General features: G+C 40.4%; 1 protein-coding gene across 29 annotated transcripts in view; it reads right to left on the reverse strand.

The window, feature by feature from the left end:
- The window catches only part of LOC123330947, a 419,147-nt gene that overhangs the window by 221,700 nt on the left and 175,149 nt on the right, over positions 1-22,298 (reverse strand). Inside the window, exons 4-5 of one of the 29 annotated variants that reach the window (XR_006547275.1) lie at positions 21,189-21,247; positions 20,458-20,851 (exon numbers count right to left, since the gene is read on the reverse strand). The exons of 27 other annotated variants lie outside the window; for them this stretch is intronic. The gene's annotated coding sequence lies outside the window, so the exon portion shown is untranslated. Of the gene's footprint in view, positions 1-20,457; positions 20,852-21,188; positions 21,248-22,298 lie in introns of those variants that run through there. One more of the 29 variants, XR_006547256.2, reaches the window with a different exon arrangement.

The raw sequence follows: 22,298 nt of genomic DNA on the forward strand, positions 1-22,298 counted from the left end.
TAGCTTCTACAATTAATAACAATCATATATACCAAAGGAATAATTATAACCTGTAGTCAGTACTACAAAGGAAACCTACAGAACCATTAGGTCATCTAAGGAAAGGATCTGATTGAATTTGGCAACAGAAATGAGAAATGACTTATAACGCCAGTCACACAGGGTGAGTTAAGAGCATTTGACCAGGAACATTTGGTGCTGGTCAAGTCTAGTTCTTATATACTAATTGTGTCTCCACCTGGAATCTTTATTTGTTACATTTCCAGTGGCAAGGAGCAGGGCAATCCTCAGAAACCTCTTTTTCCCCCGGATTCCAGCATTCTACTTCCACTTTGTATTCTTTGTCTCTCCCTACTCTCAAACTACTCCCATCTTTCCTCTAGCTAACAGGTACAGTTTCTCTCATTTCCTAATTTCCTCACGGCCATCCTAGTAAAACTGAGAAATAAAATGAGAAATAATCCATACACATGGGATATATGTAGCATTTCAATCTCCCCACCTGGAAAAATGAAAAACAGAGAACAACAACTAGATATCACACTACATAGTATTGAAAATGCTAAGAACCAGACACCTGCCTCTCTCAGTTAAGTCCGATAATAGAACTGACCTCTGGCTGCAGAAACACCCAGAAGGGGACTCTGCCAGGCACATAGCTGCTAATGTTTCAGTCTCATAGTGAAGAAGCCTCTTAAACAAAATGGCAAGGCAGAAGTACAAGTCCTAGTGATGCTCACCAAGGATCTTCTCTACCTTTTCCTTCCTCAAGAAAATAAGAGAGGAAGCACAGTCCAATGAGTCCTGTAGCTCTCCAGATCAGAAATTCTCCCTGGGGATGAGACAGCCTTCTAGGGATGAGACCATCAGAATCTGAAGGTAGAGTGTCTGGAACAGCTCAAGTGGCTGAATCATATTCAGCAGGACTTCCCTGGTGGTTCAGCTGGTAAAGAATCTGCCTGCAATGTGGGAGACCTGGGTTCAATCCCTGGGTTGGGAAGATCCCCTGGAGAAGGGAAAGGCTATTCACTCCAGTATTCTGGCCTGAAGAATTCCATGGACTGTATAGTCCATGGGGTTGCAAAGAGTCAGACATGACTGCGTGACTTTCACTTTCACTTTATACCATTAGGTTTCTCTTATGACTCAGACAGTCAAGAATCTTCCTGCAATGCAGGAGACGTGGGTTTGATCCCTGGATCAGGAAGATCCCCTGGAGAAGGGAATGGCAACTCATTCCAGTATTCTTGCCTGGAGAATCCCATGGACAGAGGAGCCTTGCAGGCTATAGTCCATGGGGTCGCAAAGAGTTGGACATGGCTGAACAACTAACACTTTCACGGTTTTTCATAGACCATTAGAACCTATGCTCTTGCACTATGATTCTCAGGGTCTCATGCATCAGAATTACCAGCAAAGCTTCTCAAGGGACTTCCCTGGTGGTGGTCCAGTGGCTAAGACTCAGCTGCCAATGCAGGGGACCTGGGTTCCATCCCTGGTCAGGAAGTAAATTCCACATGCTGCAACTCTGAGGTTACATGCTGCAACTCAAGATCCTGCATGCTGCAACAGAGATCAAAGATCCTATGTGCCATAACTAAGACCATGAGCAGACAAGTAAATAGATAAATACTTTTTTAAAAAAAAACTTCTTAAAACCCATATTTGAGCCCAAACCCAAGTTTCTGATGCAGGGAGTCTGGAGTGGAGTGTGAAAATCTGCATCTCTAACAAGTTCCAGTGATCTGATCTGGGGACCACACTCTGAGAAGCACAGCTGTATGTCTGGTTATCAACATAGGCTGCACACTGGAAGCACCAAGAGACTTTCAAAGTACAGATGGACTCTTTTTACCCCCAGATATTCTGATACCATTGGTGTGAGGTATAGCCTAGATGCTAGGATTTTTCAAAGCCACTTCAGGTGATGTTCCTATGCTGCAGATGGGAGACCCCCTGGTGCTGACCCACCCCTAATGCCATCAGACTATCTGCTGGGGAACCTGCTCAGTGCTACCTGGTACAGAAAGTGCTCCTGGGAAACAGCGGGCGTGCGCTCAGGCTTCACCCTGCACTCTGATATCTCTGGATTTCAGGGGCACTGCCTCGGGCTCTGGCACTAGCTACTTTTTCCCATTTCATAAGATCAGCTCGTCTTTCAACATTTCCTATCTTCTTCTTCCCTCCTAAGGTTTCATTTGAATTGGGTCTCTAGGCGAAAAGAAATATTTGAAAAGCACTAACATAAGAGACAGGGCACTAAACCGAAGATCAGCAGGACTTGCTTCCAGCTCTGTCATCATTTAACCTCACTGAGCAGCAGCTTTTCATGTGATCTCCAAAAAAACAGCGAACGTTTGTTACCGTCATTTGTGGTGAAAAACACTAGTTTGCAGTCATATCAATAGTTGGCATTGTGCTTCACTGATCATCACTAAAACCTATAAGTTAAATGATTCGAGTTCCTAGTTTATATATGGCAGAATTATCCAAATTCTGATTCCTGACATCATTATGCCACCTTTAATGTCTTCTCTTTCATGACGGATGTGAATTTTTTATATAAGGGGAAGAATTTTTACAGGCTCCATCCCTCTCTAAGAATCTGGGACTAATCCCATTGGGGGCAAATTAAGTAGTACATTTATTTTTTTATTTATTTCGACGTGTGGGATCTTGTTTCCTGACCAGGAATCAGACCCAGGCCCCCTGCATTGGTAGCGTGGAGTCCCAGCTACTCGACCAACACGGAAGGGGTGATTTAAAGGCAGTGGTTCTCAGAGTGTGGTCCCCAGACCAGAAACATTTCATCACGTGGGAACTTGTTAGAAATACAAACTCTCAGTCCCTACCCCAGACTTACTGAGTCAGAAAATCTGCAACAGGGACCCCGGCAACTTGTGCTTCAACAGACCACCAGAGTGATACTTCTGTAGCGTCAAATCTGAGAGCTGCTGGTTAAGGATCTCTAAGGCCGTGTTCAGGAGCTCTGTCACTGAGTAAACTTGGGGGTGCGACTAACAATGCTGAAGCAGTCTCATGAAAAAAAGGAAAAATCAAAGTGTTAGTTGCTCAGGTGCGTCCAACTCTTTGTGACCCCACGGACCATAGCCCGCCAGGCTCTTCTGTACACAGGATTCTCCAGGCAAGAATACTGGAGTGGGTTGCCATTCCCTTCTCCAGGGGATCTTGCCAACCCAGAAATCGAACCCGGGTTTCCTGCATTAAAAGCAGATTCTTTACTGTCTGAGCCACCAGGGAAGAAGGCTCATATAGGACTACAAAAACCAATTGTTAAATTTTCAGGAATTTTACAAGACAAGAATATTTATACCATGGAAAATCGCACATAATATAAATCAAAGCGCCCCACCTCTGCTCCCTCCCCTTGCCAGAGAGCTAGTTTACCAGCACGCAATTACCAGAAAACTCTGATCATGGATCTCAGTTCTCAAAAGTGGGCTGCGACCATATTTCTGTGGACAAGATTCTACTTTAAGAGGAATGAGTCCTGCCTTGATTATGCCAGTGGCCCTCATCTGCTCCATGCATGGAAAACGGAGAATACACAGCCTAGTTTGCTTCAAAATGTCACTAGCTTGCCAAGGTTTGCAGAGCAGAGCACAAAAGCCCTGCGTGGTCTGCTTCTCACATCTGCTCCAGTTTCATCTCTAATCACCCGCCACTGCCTATCCTGTCTACACTGGCTTCCAATCATACTATAAATTATCTCCCATTCCCTTCTTCATTGTGCCATGTCCACCTCTGGACCACTGTGCATTCCATTCCCTCAGCCTGGAAATCCCTCCCTTTCTGTCCCACTCATCCTCCAGGTCTGAACTTGGGTACAATCTCCTCTAGGAAGCTGCCTTCCTACCTCCCAACTCCCTCTCAACATTTCCTGTGCCCATTCTTTGCCATCCAGCCAAGACTGGGTAATGACATGCCCTTCCTCTGGTCTCCCAGGGCACTTGTAATGAATGCCCTTACCAAAGTACAGACCATCTGTATAGCCAGTCATTGTCTAGCTGCCTGCCTGTCTCTGTAACTAGAGTGTAAGCTTCTTGAAGGCATAGTTATGTTTTAGTCACTCCAGTATCACCAGTACCTAGTACAAGGGCTGGTGCCAAGTAGGTATTCAACGATTGTTTATTTGAATTCATGAATATCACCCCTGGTTCTGTGAGCTATATGCCTAAATGTCTGCATATTGACACTTCTAGATTTCCCAAAGCCACACTTCCTGATCTTCCCTTCACCATCTTAGGTTTTCTTACATGAGCTCCTTCCTTGGACAAATCACCAATTAATCACTGCCATCCCCAGCTGTATTCAACCTGCCTAGAGATTTATTTTACCCCTAAGTTTACAGCTGGATAAGTATTTCGCCTGTCACACAAATCCTTTACCTCAGTCTGATGTAGATATGCAGTAATTTACCTATGTCTATCCCCAAATCAGGCTGTCTTTAAGATCTAACACTCTATGATGCATGCACACCAGATTATCCACCAGTTCACCTCCTACGCAGATTCCCAGCAGAATCATACACTTTTATTTACCAAGGACACATACTAGGAGGAACATAGTAGCCCTATTCCTAGTTGTCTAAAACTGGACACAGTTCAAAGGTCCATCAAGAGCAGGATCACAAACTAAGGCATATTCCTACAATGGAATACTACACACGGCAGTGAGACAAAGACAACTGTCTACAACAAAATGAATGAATCACACAAACATGATGCAGAGTGAAAGAAGCCAGACAAAAAAGCCACTTCAGACAGTTCATCAATGACATTTCAAAAAAAGATGAGACTAACCCATGGCATTAGAACTCAGGACAGCAAGGAATGAATGACTAGAGGGTGTACATGGGTCCTTTTGAGATGCTGATAATATACTGTTTCTTGATCTAGGGGCTGGCTATGCTGTTTCTGGAAAGCGTATTGTAATTCAGTTGATAATTCACTGAAGACATGTTCGTTTATTGGTATGTACATTATTCTTCAATGAGAAGTTTTCATTTAAAAAGTTAAAATGTCTAAGGCATGGCGATGACTGCAGCATGGGAGACAAAAATCATCAGGCATGAATTCTCTGGTCTTTAGATGGTTATGAAAGAGTTCAGACACATACATCTAGAAACAAAACTACCCATGTAAACCACTAGTTTAAGCCTACAAAACTAGCTAGTGTAATAAACCAGAGCTCTGCATGGTGTGCTGGAGCTGGCTTATATAAGCCAACTATACAGCTCTCTTCCCAAGCCCATATTCAGTGACACCCAATCAGTAGCTTGAAATTAACCATGGCGGGAATATCTATACCATAGAAACTGGCAAATGCTACATATCAGGGCTTTTACCTAGAATGTTGGTTGTTAAACATTTACTAGCATGCCACTAGCTACAGAAACCTCAAATATTACTGGAATTGGCATGAGCACCAACGTCTCAGCCTGTCTCAGCCCCACCATAACCCAGAGGCACAGTGACAAATAATCTGCCTGACGATGCAGGAGACACAAGAGACTCAGGTTTGATCCCTGGATTGGGAAGATCCCCTGGAGAAGGAAATGGCAACTCACTCCAGTATTGTTGTCTAGAAAATTGCCTGGACAGAGGAGCCTGGCGGGCTACAGTCCGTCAGACACTCCCGAGGACAACACAACCAACAACAACTCAGTGACAAAGAATGCAAATATTAAAAAAAAAAAGTTATAAAACGAATCTTTCACAAGTTAAAAATAAAAGTACCCATAAACGCTAGCTCTGGGATGCATCGCCCTACTGCCCTCTAGTGGTAGTTAAACTCTTGCATGCTTTTCCGGAAAGAAGATTCAATTCAATCACACCAGGCATAGCACAGAGCCCTTGGTTTACTTTATGATGCCTAGAGCTGAGTATCATTGATTCTGCAAATTTTGGAAATTATAGAGGAATAGAATTGATAAGCCATATTAATATACAAAGTATCAGCATTTCTCTCGCCAGAATATGCAAAGATGGGGAACAAAGTATCATCCAGAGAATAAAGAAGTCCATCTATCATACTGTGGGTACAAGCCATCCTTGGCAATCTAGTCTAACCCAGGATGCTGTTTACAAATTCACAAGAAAGCTCGTGGAATTTCAGAAATCCTACAACCTTGTAAATAATGCATTTTGTTCTGTGAGAATCATATAGTAAATAATACATCTGACACAGAGAATCTGAAATCCAGAACAAAGAATGAGACGGGGTGGGGCAGGGGGTGCAGAATTACAGGTGATCTGAACCACACGCTCAAAGCAATGCAATATTACTGACATTAACATTGCCTAAGTACATAGTGTGTTTCTGAAAATAAAGAAGTAGAAGAAAAGAAAGGGGGAAGTAACAGCTTTCATTTCTTAGAATTAAAACAGAAAAAGTCTCTATGTTAGAATTATGCAAAAATAATAATAATGCAAAGGAAAGCATTGTCAGAATGTATTTAATCCCTTAGATGTAAGGAACATTAATTTGCTGATCATCATGGTGCCTGGAAGAGTTTGGGAAACAAACTACAGCCAGCATATGGGGGAAGAACAGAGGAAAATCAGAGTGGCCTCCAAGCACGAACGACCAGCCCCAGCTCTCCAAATCTTCCTGCATTTGGAGTATTCTGAGCACTTTCATCCAAGCCCCAGGGCTCAGCTCAAAACACAATCTGGTGTTCTTTTCACCATTCTAGGTCACTGAATTTTAGAAGATATTGCATCATTTTTTTTTTTAACTGACAAGAAACCAAACCAGGAAGAATAGAACAATATTGCTATGGTTTCTGAAGCATTCGCAGTCTGCATTTTTAGGTGGCTGACTGGGTATGATGGGTGATAGCAGGTATCCTTTTGGCAGCCCAGAAGCCCTCACTTGATTTTTTTTGCCTATGACCAGGCTCCTGGCCACCAAAGGGGCCTGTGACTCAAGTCTGACCAATCACAGCACCCCACTATCCTCAATAAAATGAATGATCACAAGGAACCCTGCTCAGTGTTCTGTGGCAGCCTGGCTGGGTGAGGAGATTGGGCAGAATGGATACATGTATATGTATGAGCTCAGTCCCTTTGCTGTTTACCTGAAACTATCACAACATTGTTAATTGGCCATGCGTGTATCTGTGCTCAGTCATTCAGTCGTGTCTGACTCTCTTTGCGACCCCATGGACCATAGCCCAGCAGGCTCCTCTGTCTAAGGGATTTTCCAGACAAGAATACTGGAGTGGGTTGCCATTTCCTCCTTGAGGGATCTTCCAGACCCAGGGATCAAACTCATGTCTCCTGCACTGGTAGGTGATTCTTTACCACTGCACCACCTAGGAAGCCCTATACCCCAGTAAAAAATAAAAATTTCAAAAGAAAAAATCTGGTTCTCTCTAGCCCTAGGTTTTTCAGTTACCAAGTAAACAAGAGAGAAAGGATTGTGGTTAGATTCTCAGTGTCTAGAGCCTGTGGCCTGAGGTCTTTCCCAATGACTTTATTATTATTTTTTTTCCCAATGACTTTAAACGCAGCCTTCCCACAAAATACTTGAAAGCCAGCTCTCCCTCCCCCAAAGATAGCCTTCACAGATACAGAACATTCTTCTCAAACTTGACAAGGAAGGTAAATAAAATGGCTCTGCATATGACCTTGGGTACCATCTTCAGCCTCTGTATTCAATGATAGTAATACTGTGATTCATATGAATTGAAACTTACTGCCATGACCTAGCTATGCCATGGACAATACAGTTGCCTGCGAATTTGTAAGGCATTCTTGCCATACAGATTCAGCCCCAACATCTTTAAGGAATAGATATATCAACATGGCAGCCCAAATTACAATAAAAGTCACAAAAGAAGTCATCAAAAAAAGATGATGGGGTCTTGTTATGCTTTCAAACTTCCAAATCCTTGATATGACCAGTTCAGAAAAATGAGACTGAGCTTGTGCTAACTTGAATATTAAACTGAGGTGATATTTTGGTCCCTCAATCATGAATACTTTACCTCCCCCACCCAGTCAATGCAGATTTTGCTAGAAAAAATGAGAATACTCAATACTCTGTGAATCAAGCCCATAGAGCTTAAAATACTGCAAAGTATCTGTCTGCCATAGAAATCTTTGCTATTTATGAATTCACACTCTAGTGTGACACCATGGTTTTGAGAAATAGAATGGGGAAACAGATGAGAAGGTGTTAGAGATATTAATGAGTGCTATGAATTCTCTTGTATTTCTCAACCTCTATTTTGGAGGAGAGGCAATAAGGCTTCCAATTTTATCCTGGGCTTAAATGCTCTGCATCTCTAGGTCTCCTAATGGCTTCGTGAATGACTATTAAAATGACTATAGGACCAGACTTTCAGGTGGATAATGTTACCAAGGAAACTGCCTACCTACCATCCCCATATGTCTATTTCAGATAGAGCAGACAATTCAGCCTGCATGCCTTTTTTTTTCCCATAACAAAACAAAGCTGGGAAATTGTTCTTAAAAAGTTTTACATTTGCAAAATCCTACAGAAAAGATAGGAACTTTATAATCCATACCCAACGGCATATCCACCCTGCCGGGTAATTTTTTTCCAGAATCCTATAAAGGAGCTTACATCAATAGAGCAGGCGAGAAGAAGAAACATGAACAGCCACGGCTTGGGACTTCTAAGAGACCCAAATCCACTGTGACCTGGAAGTTGCACAGCCTGCTTCCTACCTGGATTTTTAACTTGTCCACTCAACAAAATGGAATTAAAAGCAATCCTTCTGCAGCTGTAAAAATGACAGCAAGTTCTGTGCTTTCTCGTCACTTAACAATAAATTTAATATGGAATAAGCTTCTTCTTTGTGCTCTTTCCACAGAGGCTTTCAAATACATTGGAGACACCAGTAGATGAATCTGACATTTTAAACTTCGAAGCTCACTTGCATCATTCAGGAGAATTTTTTTCACTTGTCCTCTCTGGATGATGGAAATCTGTTTCAGTCATTTTCTATCACATATGTCAACTCCTCTTACTTAATTTGGGAGAGCTGTGTAGTAGTTAAAAATAATTCTAAGACTCCTCGGGATAAGTCCCAACTCTGGCACTTTTAAACTGTAGATTTAGACTTTTATCTCTTCTTACTCTTGCTCCTCTCATCTACAAAATTAGGTTCTCTACCACAGTATCATAATTTTGTTTGGGGTTCATATGACACTATGCAAATATTTATATGTGATCACTTAAATGTAAACATTTTTTAAATTGAAGTATAGCCAATTTACAGCAGTATGTTAGTTTCAGGTGTACAGCAAAGTGATTCCATTATAAAAAATGAATATACGTATATATTATTTTTCAGTTTCTCATCCATTATAGGTTATTATAAGATACTGAATATAGTCCCCTGTGCTTTACAGTAGCTCCTTGCTGTCATTTTTATATACACAAGTGTGTATCTGTTAACCCCAAGCTCCTACTTTATCCCCCGCTTCCCCTTTGGTAACCACAAATTTGTTTTCTATGTCTGCGAGTCCATTTCTGTTTTGCAAATATGTTCATTTGTATCGCTTTTTAAATAAGTGATTTCATGCTACTTGTCTTTCTCCATCTGACTTAATTCACTTAGAATCATCCTCTCCAGGTCCACCCATATTGCTGCCAATAGCATTATTTCATTTCTTTTTATGGCTGAGTAATATTCCCTTGTATATACGTATACCACTTCTTCTTTATCCATTCATCTGCTGGTGGACATTTAGGGAGTCTTCCAGGCTACAGGATTACATGTGACAGTGTGTGGAGACATTTGTGATGGTTAAGGCTGGGGTGATGCTATTGGCAGCAAGCAGGAGAAGCCAGGGATGCAGCTAAGCATCCTACATCACAGACAGGACCCTGCCACCTGACAAAGAGATATCTGGGCCAAAATGCCAACACCATTGAGCTTAAGATACTCAGCTGAGGGCTTCCCAGGTGGTCCAGTGGTTAAGAATCCACCTCGCAATGCAGGGGACACGAGTTCAATACCTGGTCCAGGAAGATTCCACATGTCATGGAGTAACTAAGTTTGAGCACCACACAACTACCGAGCCCCCGTGCCCATATTACTGATGCCCATACACCCTAGAGCCCGGGCACTGCAACAAAGAGCAAGCCCTACTTGCTGCAACTAGAGAAAGCCCTCATGCAGCAACAAAGACCCAGTGCAGCCAAAAATAAACTTTAAAAAAAATGTTAAAAATAAATAATAGACTTTATTTAAAAAAAAGAAAGAAAGAAAGAAACTCAGTGGAGAAGGAATGAAAGAGACAGGGAAATAGATTAACAGTATTTTTTTTAAAGTCATGATACATCTTTATCTGGGTTACGATGCAAGTCCTGAAGAGGATACCTACTCTAAGCCTGGGTGGGGATCTGAAAAATCTTCCTCTTGTTACTATTCTCATGGAGGGAGTCTGTCCAGCCTTGTATGTGCCACTGATTTCCATATATTCAACTCTCTACCCATCCACTCATCCTGCCACACATCAACTTAATCCAGCTTTAGCCAAGCTTCCAAGTGAGCCCTTGTCATTAAAGAAACTCAAACCAGGGCTCTGTAATAACCTAGAGGGGTGGGATGGGGAGGGAGGAGGGAGAGAGGTTCAAGAGGGAGGGGACATGTGTACACCTATGGCTGATTCATGTTGATGTTTGGCAGAAACCAACACAATACCATAAAGCAATTACCCTTCAATTAAAAATAATAATTAAAAACTCGCCCTAGCTGCAATTCACAAAAAGGGTCACTCGTATCCAGATGCTATTGGCTGAAGATAGAAATACAAGCAGCAAACAAGCATCAATATTTTACTCTGTTGGGTGACCTTATGGAAGTCACCGTACTTCTCTTGTCTCTGTTTCTTTGTCTGCACTCTGCATCATAACTCCTGTCACATTCTGAGATGCAGCCTGGAAAAGCAGTCAGAGCGTGGATCCTGGAACCACCATACTGAGTCAAACCCCAGCTCTGTACTCTAGCTGTGCAGTACACCCCTTTATTAAGTTTCTCTGAACCTTATCTCTTCATCTGTAAATAGGGCTGACAACAGCACCTGCCTCATGCAGTCATGAGGATTACATAAAGCACTTAGATTATGCTTGGAATGTAGGTTATCATTATTATTTTGGTCATCATCACTATCTCGGATACATAGGGAGAATAATATGAAATTAAGGAGACCTTGTACAAAACAGAGTAAGTTTTTTTTTTTATTAGCTATTTGCCACCTAAATGGTAAGGTATCCAATTTTAAATACATGTGAGTGTTTTTTAACCTAAACTGGAGTCAAACATATGTTCGCTAATTATTCTCTTTGATGTTTATAGAAAGCTAGCTCATATGTCAATATTATTTTAAAAGTTCAGCTCCTTCTGTTCATTGTAAATCGGGGAGAGAGGGAAATAAAAAGCAGCCATTAAAATGCCTAAGTGCCCAAACACTATAGTGGTATTTGTGCAGAAAGGTTTGAAGGAATAAAAGTGATTTCACAATCTTGTCTTAACTGGTTCAGTATCGTATTCTTCCAGTTGTTTTAATGGCTCCTTGCTGGCAAGAACAGAAAATTCAAACGCCTTGGTCGAGCATTCTGCCGCGTGGCCCAAGAGACATGCGGTACAATGTATCATTCACCTGCACTCTTATCTGAAACAATTTCCTGACAAACTCTAAACATACCATTCACCCTCCCTCTGCTACCACTGCTGAACCAACCAATGCATCCGAATCTCTCCCCTCCTAAACTTGATCAACCCTCCTGTCAAATGCCCCCTTCGACACGAAGACTTCTCAGAGGACCTCATCTCCTCTTTCACAAACCCAATAGCATCTTTTCTTCCTTTGAATTCCCAGCATGTTCGACTTACACCTGGCAGGTGCCTCAAAACCAGTGACCCTACCAACGCAGCACAGGGTATGGGGGGCAGAGGTTTCCAAGTGAGCTGAAAAAACGATTCTTGCAATTCCCACACTAATCAAACATGCGGAATTCAGAAGAGTAAGAAATCAATTCTGAATTCGTAATCTGGGGCTTGCGAGACAAAGCAATTCCCTCTGGTTTAATCAATGGCTGAATCGCACTGTTCGCTTCAGGAAATAAGCATACAAATCCTACCCTCTCAAAAGGAGGAAGTAAGCTTTTGCTAGTAGCTTTAGACTCAGGGTTCATAGAATCGGCAGGCTTAGAAAATCAACATGCATGCATGTTTAATCATTCAGTCATGTCCAACTCTTTGCAACTCCATGGATTGTGGCCTGCCAGGCTCCTCTGTCCATGGGATTTCCCAAGCAAGAACACTGGAGTGGGTTGCCATTTCCTTTTTCAGGGTATCTTTCGGACCCAGGAATCAAACTCGCATCTCCTGCATTACAGGGGGATTCTTTACCACTGCACCATCTAGGAAGCCAGAAGGTCATCAAGTTCTTTCCAGTATTTATATTTATCAGTATTTGCAGACCAGGGGGCTTCTTGACATTAGAAAGGTAAAATGTTAGTCCCTTCCCCATTTCTATTTTTTGCTGGACCTTTCCACATCTGTATCATCACCTGTTCTGTCTCTATTCCTCCCATTACTTCACTTAAAGATGAGTTGCTCTGAAAGATCACTGGTAATGCTCATAAAATATAGTTCTGTTACTTTTCTTTTCTTTCCAAGGAGCATGATAATTGCAAACTGCAACAAACGGAGCTGAAAATAACTCCCCAGGCAGTTGTGCATTAGGAATTAGATTAAAATGAGCCCAATTTATTTTTAAATAACCTGGTAATTTGTAGGAAAGATTTAAGCTGCTTAAATTTTCATCAGTAGAAAACTGGGAGGCTTGTGAAAACCAACCATTTGCTGGTCACTGGGGTAAGAGAATGGACCTTTTCCCCAGAAGCCAGAGAGGTAGCGTTGATGAACGGTTTCCAGACTTATGTTCAAATAGCAACAGGAAAGAAGAAAAACCTGATTTGACATGCATCTAATCTGCTTTAAATGTCTAAAAGAAAGCAAGTTCAATGTCAGCTCGCAATTACAAGTGCCAAAATCTGCACTTGGAAGTAATTTTCCCAGTATAACTAATTAGAATTTGAAATCAAAGCCCTAGGAATTTTTTTTTTTTTTTTGAGGCTTCTCAACTGCTTGCACTGTGGCATGAAGGATTGGTTCTCAGCTCAGAGTCTGAAGGAGGGGACAGCAAATCTCTCTCAACACTCATTGCTGCATGGACTTGGGGATATCCCTGCCAAAACTAGTGTATCTCTGCAAAGATGTATGCTCCCCCCACCTCACACTGCGAGCTATGGTGGTGAAGCTGCTTTTGCATTTAAGATAACTGGCAGAATTTGATGAATTGTGGTACCAAAGATGCTAAAAAATATACATTAATCCAAAAGAGCTTGTCCCTCTTCTTGGGAGGAAAATATTACAATTCTTCTAACCATTATATACAGGTGTGCTAATTCGCTTGAGTCGTGTTCAACTCTGTGCAGTCCCATGGACTGTAGCCCAAAGTCTCTGTCCATGGGATTCTCAAGGCAAGAATACTGCAGTGGGTTATCATGATCTCCTCCAAGGGATCTTCCAGACCCTGGGATCAAACCTCCATCTCTTACATCTCACGCATTGGCAGATGGATTCTTAGCACTAGTGCCACCTTGGAAGACTGTAAATAATATATATTTTAGTATAAACTAAAACTCTTTCAAATGAATCATCTACTGGCACCATTCTTTAAATTTAACATGTATGAAATCTTTTTGTGATATATATGTATATATAACCACTAATTATCTTTTTCCTTTTGTTTTATATCAACCACTTCTCCATGTATTAAATCACTGTATATAGACAGACAGACAGATGGATGCATATGTACATATATACAGAGATGTATAGACACACGTATTTCATGCATTCAGAATCAAAACAAATAGGTTAGTTTGTCACTGATACATTACTCAAGTTTTTTCATCAACCACTTTAGGGAGAAAGATGTTAATATGAGTCACTGTTTTAAAAAGGAAGAAAAAAAGAGAAACTTCCACAATCTTTTAACGTATCCTGAGACAAAAAGCATAAAAAGCAAAAATATACAGTACCTCAAACATGTATCTACAGGTAGTGAAAATATGCCAGGCGTGAGTGGGGTGTAGAAAAGTTTCAAAGATATACACACTGCTATATGTAAAAGATAAATAGTAAGGACCTACTGTGTAACATATGGAACTCTACTGAGCGCCCCATAACGACCTGCTGTACAGCAGAAACTAAAACAACACTGCAAAGCAACTATACCTCAATTAAAAAAAAAAGAAAAGATGAGCATGGCATTGTGCCAGATGTTTTCTGTTTGTGCCTCCAGAAACTCTTGCCCACTTTAATCCAGAGCTTTGTCTGAAAGAGGCTGATGGATCTATACCACAACAGTGGACTCCAGTGCCCTGTGGTTTCTGGCCAAGTTTGGCCAGTGGGAGCCCCAGCAAGAGACCAGAAGGGCAAGGATGTAGTTCCCTGCTTCATCACCTAGCAAGGTCATCCTAGGTTAGCTGCACCCCCCTCCCTGACCCCCTGCAGGTCACTGGACCTCGCAAGCCTGCTTCTTACCCAACTCTGTTTTTCCTGGTTCTGGATATCTCTGTGTCCCCTCATTCCTCCAGACCAGGGACACTGATAGCTCCACTGCTCAGTATCTCTTGTGGTTTCCTTATGCTTTTTCCAAACCTTCGTAATTAGACTTCTCTGTAAATACATGTGTGCTTAGTCACTCAGTCGTGTCTGACTCTGTGACAGCATGGACTGTAGCTTGCCGGGCTCCTCTGTCCTTGGGATTCTCCAGGCAAGAATACTGGGGTGGGTTGCCATTTCCTTCTCCAGGGGATCTTTCCAACCCAGGGATTGAACACATGTATCCCACGTCTCCTCTTTATCACCGAGCAGCTGCGGAAGCAACCCTCTGTCAATACACCTTCATCAAACTACCCTAATCTGAGTGTGCCTTCTGCTTTCTCCCACAGCCAGACTGATACAGGTGACACTCCTCCCCTTCCAATCTTCACAGTCTGGTCAAAGAAAAGGGATGGTTTCCATTTAACCCTAACAGCTGCTACGAAGTAGGTGCAAAGACATCCATGATCAAGAGGAGGAAGGGATTGCTTTGAGTCAAGATCTAGAAAGGTTTTGTGACACTCATTCAAGATGGACCTTTATGCAAGACTGACAGGCAAGACCAGGGGAAGACAGAATCATCACACGAGGTGAAGGATCAGACCCAGTCCTGACTGACAGTGAAGGGCAGGCAGTTTGTAGAGGCAGCTGATTCCCAGCGTGCTGAAGGGAAGGAGAGAGAATCAGTTCAGTTCAGTCGCTCAGTTGTGTCCAACTCTTTGTGACACCATGAATTAAAGCATGCCAGGCCTCCCTGTCTATCACCAACTCCCGGAGTTCATTCAAACTCACGTGCATCAAGTAGGTGATGCCATCCAGCCATCTCATCCTCTGTCATCCCCTTCTCCTCCTGCCCCCAATCTCTCCCAGTATCAGGGTCTTTTCCAATGAGTCAACTCTTCGCATGAGGTGGCCAAAGTATTGGAGTTTCAGCTTTAGCATCATTCCTTCCAATGAACACCCAGGACTGATCTCCTTTAGAATGGACTGGTTGGATCTCCTTGCAGTCCAAGGGACTCTCAAAAGTCTTCTCCAACACCACAGTTCAAAAGCATCAATTCTTTGGCACTCAGCTTTCTTCACAGTCCAACTCTCACATCCATACATTGAGTAGTCAGGGGAGGGGGGGAAGCCTGAAAAGTGAGTCTGGTGCCATGTTTTAAAGATCTTTGAACTTCTGGCTCAACAATCCTTATAAGCTCTATTCTGTAAAGAATGAAAATCTATTGAGAAACTTTATATCAAAAAAGAGATATAAGCCAAGTATTGTAATTATGTGTGTGTTTAGTAAAGCTTTATCCCAGTAGATGATAATCTTCATCAGATGAGGGGCCATATCTGCTTTGTTCTGCTGTGCCCAGTACCTAGCACAGAGCCAGGCATATATTACATGCTTAATTAAAAGCTGATGGATGGATGGATGAATGAATGATTGAATCAGTTCAGTTCAGTTCAGTCGCTCAGTTGTGTCCGATTCTTTGTGACCCCCATGAATTGCAGCACACCAGGCGTCCCTGTCCATCACCAACTCCCGGAGTTCACCCAGACTCACGTCCATCGAGTCGGTGATGCCATCCAGCCATCTCATCCCCTGTCGTCCCCTTTTCCTCCTGCCCCCAAGCACTCCCATCATCAGAGTCTTTTCCAATGAGTCAACTCTTTGCATGAGGTGGCCAAAGTACTGGAGTTTCAGCTATAGCATCATTCTTTCCAAAGAACACCCAGGGCTGATCTCCTTTAGAATGGACTGGTTGAATACCTAAGGATATATCATCTAATAGAAGATATTTCAGCTTCATAAAACTAGAGAAATGCCATGGAGACTGGGACTTGAACTAAAATGTGATCAACGAGAATGGGATGGAGACTAAGAATGAGACAGACAATCTAAGATCTCCTGGTGAGAATCACATCAACTGCATCCACCCACTTCACATCGCCCAACTTCAAGCATGGCCAGTTCCTCATCACTACATAGGCGGCTTCCACACAAGATGAAAACTGTCCATGTTCAACACTTAGGGACATATGAAAATAAAATATAAATCAGACCCTGAAAGAACCAGTTATGGAAATAAAGTCTCATGAAAGAGAAAATATACAAAACCATTTTTTTAATGTACTAAATTATAAAGACCTACTTTCAGGGTTAAACCTCAGGGGGAAAAAAAGGAGAAATCAAGAGGTGAATAAATTTAGGAAAGCTAAAATTGAAGCTAAATTATGTGGATGGGCCAAGGTTTCCTAAAGATTACTCAGGTACCATGGGTGAGCCCGTACATGAATTTACATATTAAAAGAATAGAATTAAGCATAATTTTCTCATTTTTGTTTCAAAATTTGATCTATTAAAAGTAGTAAATGGTAACAATTCCACTGTAACTACTACGTGGTTTAGCCTCTGTATCAAGTACCATACTGTGTAGCCTTCACAATCTAGTTAAATCTAATCCTCAGAGCAGTTCTCTAACATTTATATTATAATTGCCATTTACAGTTGAGAATTTAAGATTTTTACAAGTCGAGCAAATTGCCCAGACTGTTGCAACTTTAAAGACACACAGCCATAAGGAGACTTTAAGTCTGGATGATTCCATAGCTGGGCACTGCATTTCTAAATTGCTCTAAGACTGTATATGTGCCTGTGTGTGTGTGTGTGTGTGTGTGTGTGTGTGTCTGTGTGTCTGTGTGTCTATATGCATTTGTATGTGCCACATGTTCAGTCATGTATGAATCTTTATGACACCATGGACTGGAACCCACCAGGCTGCTCTGACCATAGGATTTCCCAGGCAAGAATACCAGAGCGGGGTGCCATCTAATCCTCCAGGGGATCTTCCTGACCCAGGGATCAAACCCACATCTCTTGCATTCCAGCATTGGCAGGTGGATTTGTTATGACTGTGCCACCTGGGAAAGGCATATGCCTTCGTCCATGTGTTTAAAAACATGAATGAAATTTTCAGAGTCAAAGGAAAATAAAGCAATGCACCCATTTTTCATTGACAGCCAGTTAAAACTGGGAAAAAATGGGACGAAGCCACAGCTTTCCCAGCATTCCCTGGGGGAGGGTCAAATGCCAGGAATCCAAAATAGTTAACAAGTTACTAACTCAATGTTTATATTCTAAACTTCCACTCCTTCAACAACTTTCAAAAGAAATCTCTCACAAACTAATTGCCACCAAAACAATTAAGCTGATACTACAAGAACTCTTAGTATAATTTATATATTTGCTGAGATAGTAATGTATCTTTTCCTATCACGATTTTCCCTCAGGCAAAATGAAGCAAGTACAACACATTTTAAAGTCATTCCACAGATCAAATCACTCAGAGATATGATATAATTAGTCTTATGACAGGACGTACTTAATTAAATTAGGGAGGAACAATTCATTCAATGACAAAAAGGAAGAAAACATCAAAAATTAACATATCGTTAACATTAATATGTCAAAGTGGGAATGTGATTATGGATACATATATTTAAATAGATAGAACTCCCACAAAGAATAAAAATTTGCCACTGAGAGAGCATTCAGGCCATTGCAGAATCAGAAAATCTTTTAAGTTACAGAACAGAAAACTATGGATTCCCTTGAGCTTCTGTGAAGCATTTTACAAGAAAAATTTAATAAGAGAATATCTATAATCTGACCCAAGGAAGATATTCTTGGTGAATTTTTTCCCCATAAAAGCTCTGTCTTTGGGTTTTTGAGATTATGTGCTCTTGAATAATAGATTCAATGTTCTTAGCCACAGTTTTAGCACAGCAGAATCTCAGTTGCTCACAAAAGATGAATTAATGTCCACAGAGGACAATTTTAACAACCATCACCAAGCTGGCTACTGCTGAGGAGTGCTAATGAGTCAAGTTTGTAGAAGCCTAATAACACAAACTAAACATTAATCACAAAGTGACATGATATTCAAGCAGAGGTGGAAAGAACCAGGAAGAAAGGAAAACTTTAGCATCTGCTTTTGTTTACAAATAAAATTTTTAACATTATTTCCCCCAAGAGGAGCACTTTAACAAGTCCAACACTCACATAAATCTTTCGTTTTGTTTTTTTCTACTCATCTCAACTGCTTTACAATACCTCTAATACTTTTCTTGCTTGTTATTATTCAATAGATCATTGAAAAGAACCCAGCTACACATACCCTCACAAAACAAATACAGGAGATTCCAGAAAAACAAATAGGAAATCAAGGGGAAAAACTTAAAGATGCTTTAATAAAGCAAGGATCTCAAATAATACTATTAATAAAATAACTATAGTGGTAGTAGCAGTAGGAGTAGTAGTAATAGTCCATAGGGATTTTCCTTAAATTTTTTTTCAATGAAGTATAAGGTTGAGTGACAGGAATTAAATAAGAACTAAAGAAAATAATCTTAATACAATAAGCAGAATCACCACCCTACCACTAAAAAAGAATGATCCAGTTTAAAATTTAAAAGATGGACAAAGTACACTAGATGAATGCCAACAAAGAGAAAGCAAATCTTCTGGATAAAATACTCAGAAATGAAAAGTAGAATAGAATATAACTCAAAAGTATAAATAAGATAAGCATGGGGCACATTTTATAATATAAAAGAACAAATGATAAATTAAAGCAATAATATCTATGAACCAAAAAACACTGAAGTAGCACTCATAAGGTAGAAACGTGCCATCTGTCAATGAAATATCAAGCAGTAAAAATTATAAGATAAAATAAAGAACAATTTAATCAAACAATTCAGTAGATATATTTGATAAATATCCAATGCTAAATCCTAAAAATAAAAATATACTTTGCTTTTAAATACTAATAAAACAAACATTACTATTGACCATATAAGTTGAAGAAGATATTTTATTAAATTCTAAAAGGTATAAATTTAAAAGCAATGTTTTGGCATGGTATAGAAATATTTAAAATTAATAACATCATAAAATAGCAAGTCCCTTTCACTTAAAAATTAAGTAAATTGCTCTTAAACAACTCTTCATTAAAGAGATGTAAAGTTGCACTATTTCTTTAAAAAAATAATAGACAACAGCTAATACAGTACACAGAGGAAAATTCAAAGCTTTAAATACATTTATTATTAAGAAACAAAGAATGTAAAATAATATATTGGATAAATGACTTAAAAACATTTAAATATATAAAGAAAAACAGGACACCACCAACATAAAAAGCTAAATTAATGAGGCATACAGAAACCAGTAGAACTAATAACTGCATTTCAAAACATCCCAAAAGATCATTCTTTAAAAAAAAAAAAACACCAATTAAGTTAATAGGAAAAATTGGGATGCCATAAAACACACAACATAAGTAATAATTAAGAGCATATTACCTTATAGGGAGAATATTTTTAGTGCTAAAATTCAACTTTGCTCAATTTCATCCAAGCAAGCTCTACAATTTAAATGAAACTGAAAACTTTCTAGGAAAATAAGTTATGAAAACTAAAAGAGATTTTAAAATGTAAGGAAATCATTGTTCCCTGAAACATTTTTTTAATAGGTGAAGGTATCAAATTGAAACCCTTGCTTAATTTCCCCACCCCACCCATCCCAAAATCAAACCCAAGGCCAGATTAGTTTGTGGGGAAATTTTAAAAGACCTTTAAAATAAGAGCATTTCCAAATCAATATAAACTACTTAATTTTTTAAGGGAAACTACCAACTTTATGAAATAATTATGAATGTACAGACACAAACTACAGAATAATCTCACTTTCTATTTTTAATATAGAAATTCTACATAAGATGGTCAATAAGTCGGTCATAGAGAAAGAGCCTGAGTGTGCCTCTTCCCAAGGGCACAAGAAAATTTCAACTATTTACATAGAAACTATTTGTGAGAATGATCTGAATGCTAGCAGAAAAGATTTTCCATCTCTGAAGATACAAAGACAGGTAGGAGGGGCAGAGACATGCTATAGTTAAGCCCGCAGATGAGAGAATAATTATAATCAGAAGTTCTCCCCAAGGAGCAAGGAGTCAGAGCCTCCCATAAGGCTTGCAAACCCAGGGGTCCTACACCAGGGAGAAGAGTCCTCAGAACAGATGGCTTCAATGGCAAGCAGGACTTATTCAAGAGAGCCTGATGGCTGTAGAAACACTGCAGTCTTAAAGGGTATGTGCAAAATCTCCCATGTTCTAAGACCTAGCACAGAGGATCCTGAGTCAGCTCACTTGCTGAACTTAGACAACTAACCAGAGAAGGCAACTCCAAATCCCCGGGAAAAAAGTTACTGTCAGCGGTCACTTTGGGTAGCTTGAGCTACCATGAGGACACAGCACGGGCAGGCACCTTTTTGAAGTTCTCTAACATATTGGCACTGGGGGGCTTACCCACCCAATAGGGGGCCAGCACCAGTCCAACCAAGGACCACCGGTCTTCACACCCAGCCAGCCTAGGACACATTCCCACCCCCCAGTGGGCTGCCACCAGCCCAAGTCCTGAGGGACCTGCAGCCAATCACATTAGGATCCGGCCTTACCCAGCAGTTGGCAAACTCCATGATCTTCCACTAGGTCACGTGTCCAGCCTTGCCAGGACCTACCAATGGGTGAGTGAATAAAGAAGATGTGGTATGTATGTATGTGTACACACACATACATACACACACACATATGTATACACAGTGGAATATTATTCAGCCATAAAAAAGAATAAAATCTTGTCATTTGTGACAACATGGATGAACCTAGAGGGTATTATGCTAAGTGAGATATGTCAGAGTAAGAAATACTATATGAATTCACATACAAGTAAAATCTAAAGACAAACAAATACAGCTAAACAGAAACATGCTCTTAAATACAAGGAACAAACTTTTGATTGGCAGAGAGGAGGGGGATGGGAGTAAGAGTAAAATAAATAAGGGAGATTAATAGGTACAAACTTCCAGTTTTAAAAATACTCATAGGGATATAATATACAGGATAGGGAAGATAGCTGATAATACTGTGACAACTTTCATGGTGACAGATGGTAAATAGATCTACTGTGGCAATCATTTTGTAGTATATAAAAATATACTACATATATTTGATATCTTACTTGATATCTGATATTTGATATCTCATATCAAATCACAATGTTATACAACTGAAATTAATGTAATTTTGTAAGTCCATTATACTTCCATTTTTTAAAATGCTAACATCCAGTGTTATGGAAGTTTCACAGAAATGCACGTCTCCCACACTCTCTTGGTGAAAGAGTGAGTTAGTTCACACTCTGAAGAGAGAAATTAAAATTATCAAGATCATTAAAATTTTTTGTGGTTCAGAAATACCACTGGCTAGAAGCTGTCTTAAGGGAGCACAAATACAAAAAAAGATTTTTCTGAACAAGGCATTTGCTAAAATGTTGCCTGTAATAAAGAAAATTTAGAACAGTATGAGACAGTTAAAATAACTATGGCACACACACATAAGGACAATATTATTAAAAGTAGCTGAGCACTGAAGAATTATGCTTTTAAACTGTGGTGTTGGAGAAGACTCTTGACAGTCTCTTGGACTGCAAGGAGATCAAACCAGTCAATCCTAAAGGAAATGAGTCCTGAATATTCATTGGAAGGACTGATGCTGAAGCTCCAATA

This window comes from Bubalus bubalis, chromosome 21 (assembly GCF_019923935.1).
Source record: "Bubalus bubalis isolate 160015118507 breed Murrah chromosome 21, NDDB_SH_1, whole genome shotgun sequence".
Classification (NCBI taxonomy): Eukaryota; Metazoa; Chordata; class Mammalia; order Artiodactyla; family Bovidae; genus Bubalus; species Bubalus bubalis.